The 6,519-nt window shown below is 52.9% G+C and overlaps 1 pseudogene; it reads right to left on the bottom strand.

Annotated features, from left to right (window-relative positions):
- Positions 1-243: 243 nt before the first annotated feature.
- LOC100608653 (small ribosomal subunit protein eS10-like) lies at positions 244-730 on the bottom strand (annotated as a pseudogene).
- Positions 731-6,519: the final 5,789 nt, after the last annotated feature.

The raw sequence follows: 6,519 nt of genomic DNA, 5'->3' as shown, positions 1-6,519 counted from the left end.
ATACAAAAAAAATTAGACGGGCATGGTGGCGGGCGCTTGTAATCCCAGCTACTTGGGAGGCTGAGGCAGGAGAATCACTTGAACTCGGGAGGTGGGGAGGTTGCAGTGAGCTGGGATCACATTGCTGCCCTCCAGCCTGGGCAACAGAGTGAGACTCTGTCTCAATAAAAAAATAAAAAATAAATAAAATAAAAAGTTTTTCTGGCTATAAGTTTATTCAATGCAAAATAATCCTCTCCAGTTTTACTGACATGGCTGACCATGTCCACGATCAAATCTGCCTCTAAACTTGGTTGCTGACCCAGCCCCAGCCTCGGCTTTCTGGTCTGCACCAGGAGGCACAGTGCCCCATCTGTTGGTCTCTGTCAGCTTCCCCTCTTGTGAGTCTTGCAGGTCGACTGCCCTCCAGACCTAGCCGAGGCCTGCCAGTCTCTGGAGGGCTGCAGTGTGGGGTGGCAGGCACAGTCTCAGGGGGTAGATGGAGGTCCTCACGGATACTCTGGATACCCTCACGGGTAAGGTGCCAGTAGAAATGTCTCCAGGCAAACTGTTCCTCCCTGTGGCCTTGGGACTTGAGGGACTGCATGGCCTTCATGATGTGAAGGTTGGGCACATTCTTGTCTGCCAGCTCCGGGTGCCTAGGCAGGTGGACACCCTCCTTAGCCACCATGACTCCCTGCTTAAAAAGGAGTTCATAAACGGCAATCTGGTTCTTCCTAGGCATCAACATCAATGCAGCTGCAAGTTCCGGGGCCGCAGCTGGAAAGGAAGGGGCAAGCGTGGTTCTGTGTCTCATCTGGGCCCCAGAGTGACATTTCTAAAGTGCAAGTCTGGTTGTCACTTTCCTCATGTAAAGCCCTTCAAGGCCACCCACTGTCCTCTGAATAAAGCCCACGCTTCCGGCCAGCCGCAGTGGTTCACCCCTGTAATCCCAGCACTTTGGGAGGCCGAGGAGGGCAGATCATGAGGTCAGGTGATTGAGACCATCCTGGCCAACATGGTGAAATCCCCATCTCTACTAAAAATACAAAAATTAGCCAGGTGTGGAGGCGTGCACCTATAGTCCCACCTACTCAGGAGGCTGAGGCAGGAGAATTGCTTGAACCTGGAAGGCGGAGGCTGCAGTGAGCCGAGATCGCACCACTGCACTCCAGCCTGGGTGACAGAGCAAGACTCCATCTCAAAAAGAAAATAAAATAAAATAAAAAAATAAAGCCCACACTTCCTACCCCAGTGTGCAAGGCCCTGGTGGCCAGTCACCTCCCAGCAACCTCTCCACCTCCCCTCCTTCCTGTCTTACCTCATTCCCTGGCACCAGCCCCACTGAACACTGACAGGTCCCTAAGCTCACCCAGCTCTCTCTTGCCCTTTGGTGGCTCCAAGGATGAGGACTTTTGCAGTGCCCTCCAACTCTGACATCAATAGTCGAAGCCCCCCACCCCTGCCTTGAAGCTCTTTTTATACTTGCTGTGCCCACTGCCTGGGGTGCCCATGCTCCACGTTCCATCATGGAAGCCCCCCATTCTCCAAGGCCTGGCCCAAATCCTCCTCCTCCTGTGTCCTGCATAGGGCACATTCTCAGCAGTGTTTGATGAATGAATGAATGAGTAGATTTTCTTTCTTTCTTTCTTTCTTTTTTTGAGACAGAGTTTCACTCTTGTTGCCCAGGCTGGAGTCCAACGGCGCGATCTTGGCTCACCGCAACCTCCACCTCCTGGGTTCAAGCGATTCTCCTGCCTCAGCTTCCCGAGTAGCTGGGATTACAGGTATGCACCACCACACCTGGCTAATTTTGTATTTTTAGAAGAGATGGGGTTTCACCATGTTGGTCAGGCTGGTCTTGAACTCCCAAGCTCAGGTGATCCACCCTCCTCGGCCTCCCAAAGTGCTGGGATTACAGGCATGAGCCACCGTGCCAGGCCAAACAGGTAAATTTTCTAATTAACATGCGTGGAAGACGGAAGGCTCTTTCTAGGTGCTAAGTTCATCTTGGATCACACCAGACAGGTAAAGGAGGGAGCAGCATGGCATGGTACAGGCTGGCACCAGTGCAGGCAGGAGGAAAGTTCTCGTGGTGGATGTATTTTGAAGGTTGAGCCCACAGGACTTTGCTGATGGACTGGAGGTGGGGTGAGAGTGAGGGAGGAGTCAAGGGGGACCCTAGTTCTAGCCTGAGGAGCCAAAAGGATGGAGTTGGGGAGCTCCCAACTGAGATGAGATGGGGAAGAGCAGGTTTGGAGGGGAGAAGGGATTAAGACTCCTTTCTACAGCTGAGGGTCTGTACAGAGAGGGAGGTGGCTCAGCCAAGGCTAACAGCTGCTCAGTGAGGCAGTCAGATCTCTGTGTTCTTCTCCTCCTGGCAGCGTCTACGTTGGGATCCATGAGGCTGACTTCCTGATGAGGGTCCCAGCCCTGGCTTCGGAGGCAGCTTCTCCCACTGAGAAGTGGCGGAAGGTGGCGGGCTGGATTTGCAACCTGATGTTAGCAAACATCCCCCAGGCCCACCGACTGCCCGGTCCATGCTAAGCACAGGGGCCTGAGGACAATGGGACCCATGGGGCCCAGGAGAAGTCCTGTGTCAAGTCCAAAGGGCGGTGAGGTGCGATAGCAGGGGTGGGGTGTCCTCTCAGTCAGCAGCAGTAAACTGGTTTGTCTGTCTCTGGAATGAAGCTCAGATCAAACATTAATTTCTCCTTATCTGGGAGATCTGGAAGCCAGCAGGGATGAGGGCCTTTCCTGTCCCCTGAACAGAGTCTGTTGGCTCAGAATTTCTCTCTCTCCACCATGTGGACCACTGACCCCTCACCCTGAGCCAGTCCTGGGTCGGGGGGTCAGAGCCAGGAGGACTCGTGCAGGCCCCGGGTGGAAGCAGGAGCACCTCACAGCTCCCAAACAGTGCCCCTTCAACCCTGTAGCAACTCGAGGAGACTGTCCATGCCACCCCCGCTTTACAGAGGAGAAAAATGGGGTTACAACGCTGCAGTGATTTTTCCCTGAGTCTCCTGCCAGATCTCTGGATATACTTTTTTTTTTTTTTTTTTTTTTGAGATGGAGTCTCGCTTTGTTGCCCAGCCTGGAGTGCAGTGGTGCGATCTCGGCTCACTGCAGCTCTGCCTCCCGGGTTCACGCCATTCTCCTGCCTCAGCCTCCCGAGTAGCTGGGACTACAGGTGCCCGCCACCACGCCCGGCTAATTTTTTGTATTTTTTAGTAGAGACGGGGTTTCACCATGTTTGCCAGGATGGTGTCGATCTCTTGACCTCGTGATCTGCCCGCCTTGGCCTCCTAAAGTGCTGGGATTACAGGCGTGAGCCACGGCACCCGGCCCAGATACATTCTTTTAGAAGAGAAGGGGTCTCACTATGTTGCGCTGGCTGGTGTCGAACTCCTGAGCTCAAGTGACCCTCCCACCTGGGCCTCCTGAAGTGCTGGGATTACAGGCGTGAGCCACTGGACCCAGACAAAAACTGAATGGATGCTGTGATCCCGAGTCCCGTTTCAGGAGTTCTTGTGGATGGAGGGTTGGGGTGGGCACTCCTAGGCCCCAGTGATAGCTGGACACTAGGAGCCTGGACTCTGGGCCTTGGTGTATTTTTACCGTTGCCCACCCCCATCCTGCGTGGTCCATCCCAGGCACTGCCTGACCAGCGGCAGGGGCCTCTATGTGAGTCAGATCCACCCCAAGTGGTTTTGGTGAAGAGACCAAGGCTCAGAGGGAAGCTCAGAGTCCAGCCACCAGCACGGCTCCAGCAGGGCTGGCCTATTTTACTTTATTTTTTTAGAGGCAGGGTCTTGCTCTGTCACCCAGGCTGGGGTGCAGTGGCCCAAACATAGCTCACTCCAGCCTCGACCTCCTGGGCTCAAGTAATCCTCCCGCCTCAGTCTCCTGCATAGCTGGGACTACGGGCGCATACCATGGGGTCTTGCTTTATTGCCCATGCTGGTCTCGAACTCCTAGCTTCAAACAAGTGTCCCACCTTGGCCTCCCAAAGTTTTGGGATTATAAGCCTGAGCCACCATGTCTGTCCACGATTGGCTTAAAAATTGTATTTTTGCCCCATTTCTGCCCCAGCTTCCCCATCTACAAAACAGGCGTGCTTATTTACACAAATGTGTATCAAACCACAATCCTCTCTGCTGCCTCTCCCAGCTCAGACACAGACCACTCCTGACTCGGTCATTTCTGACATTGTCCTTTGGCTGCTAGTTCCTATTTTTGGAACATTCTGCCAGAAACCCGAGCTCCAGAACTAGTTCCATGTCCCTGTCCCCACTCAACCCTTAACAGCCGCCAGGCTTTAAGTCCTAACAAACTTGCTCACATGGGCTGTGAATGCTTCCAGCTGTCCCGGGCGGTTTCCTGGGGAGGCTGGGAGGCATGAAGGTTAAACCTAAAGGACTTGCCTCTGGGGTCTTGGGCAGGGCGCTTTGCCTCTCTGCACCGTATCCACATTCGAAAATGATAACCATCGCTTCTCGGCCTTTTGGCTAAGACCAAATGAAAATGGTAACAGTCTCTGCCTTGTTAATCAGCTCTTAGGATTAAATAAGATAATGCACGCAACAATACCCAATTGTGAAGATTAAATGGGGCGGTGCACATCACAAGTGCTTGGTGACTGAATGCTGGGCCTTTGCTTGTTTAGTGGGACCTTGCTTCAGACAACCTGCACTGATGGGTGAAGCACACCAAGGGGCGGGGCAGAGGGTGCCTTTTGGGAAGAAGCTGATCTCTCACTGCCCCTCGAATCAGTCTGTGTGGCCAAGCCTCTCCTTTCTCTAGAACTGCACTGTCTCACACTATAGCCGCTAGACACACATGCCTGTTTAACATTAATTAAAATTAAATTTCAAAATTCAGTTTTTGGCTGGGTTTGGTGGCTCATGCCTGTAATCCCAGCACTTTGGGAGGTTGAGGTGGGAGGATCACTTGAGTTCAGTAGTTCAAGACCAGCCTGGGCAACATAGTAAGACCCCTTCTCTACTAAAAATTCAAAAAAGATTAGCTGGGCATGGTGGCACACACCTGTAATCCCAGCTACTTGGGAGGCTGAGGCAGGAGAATTGCTTGCACCCAGGAAGCAGAGGTTGTGGTGAGCTGAGATTGCACCACTGCAGTCCAGTCTGGGTGACACAGTCAGACTCTGTCTCAAAAAAAAAAAAAAAAGAGAGAGTGAGAGAGCGCAAGCTCTCCCTAATGAAGGCACTAATCCCCTCATTATGGCCCCACCCTTGTGACCTCATTGAACCTTAACTACCTCCTTATAGGTTCTATCTCCAAATACAGGTGCTTGGGGCTTCAGTGGACAGATTTAAGGCAGACACAAACATCCAGAGGTGGGCACGGAGTGGGCAGTGCAGAGGAGGATGCCGGAGCTCAGAGCAGTCAGGTAGTAGGGTCCCCATGACTGGCAGGCAGGCGAGCCAGAATTTGAATCTGAGGCTGTTGGAAGCCGATGCCCCCATCCTTAGCCACTGTGTGACACTGCCTCTGGCATATGCATTCATTCATTCATTCATTCACTCAGCCGACACGCGGAGCTCCTGCTTCCTCAAGTCAGGACCTTGACTCCCACCCCAGAATGAAGAGTTCGCACCCAGGAGAGGAGGGCAGCCATGTTCTCCCTTGCCCCCAACAATTCAGCCCTCTCCTCCCTCCAGGAGTTCCCGGTCAGGAGGATGGCGGGGAGGACAAACACAGGTGCGTCCCCACCTCAGGGTTACATGAGAGGAGTGTGAGAAAAGAGGGTCTCAGGGACTTCACGCAGTGCTGTCCTGGGGCCAGGCAAGCTTCGCTGCTTTCTCTCCCGCTTCCTTGAGCACATGACAGTGACCCTGAAGGCCTAATAGCACTGCTCACTACTAACCCCTACTGAGCACTTCCTCTGTGGCCCACACCCTCCTGAGTGCACCACAGGCAGTTTCCTGAATCGTCCTGAGAATCCCAGGGGTGGCTCTGACATCACCATCACACTTTACACATGAAGAAATTGAGGCACAGAGAGGCTGAGTAGTTTACCTAAGGTCACACATCCATGGAGCGTGGAGCTGGAATTTAAACCCAGGCAGTCCGCTTCCCTCTGTGCCTGAACCAGTCACCTGGTGCATGTGTGAGCCTGATGCCAGCACGGGACCCCGGGGAATGAAAGGCTGAGTATTTGCAAGACTTTCTGAAACCACTAAGTCTGCAAGGTTGCAAATGAGTGAGAGATTACTACAGGGATAACTGGAATCTTCTCTATTATTCGTAAGAAAATAGTTTTCAAATATCTTTAAGTACTTTATTATTGCTCACAATATGAAGACAAGTCTCACAAACGATCCCCCACCCCAACTGAACAAGGGAACAGGGAGAGACTGTGAAAAGCGGGGAGGGTGTTAGATGCAAAGGCTGGGCTGGAAGCTGGCCTGCTGAGGATCACCTTTAGAGCCTGAGGTTCTGCAGGAGGAAGATTCAGCCCTCAGAAGTTGTAGATGGGGGCTGACAGGCTGGGGCAGGAGCCAGGGAGCCCAGTTACTT

The sequence above is a fragment of the Pan troglodytes genome, chromosome 23 (assembly GCF_028858775.2).
Source record: "Pan troglodytes isolate AG18354 chromosome 23, NHGRI_mPanTro3-v2.0_pri, whole genome shotgun sequence".
NCBI classification, from domain to species: domain Eukaryota; kingdom Metazoa; phylum Chordata; class Mammalia; order Primates; family Hominidae; genus Pan; species Pan troglodytes.
The sequence above is the reverse complement of the archived record's forward strand: the minus strand, read 5'-3'. Positions and strand labels throughout refer to the sequence as shown.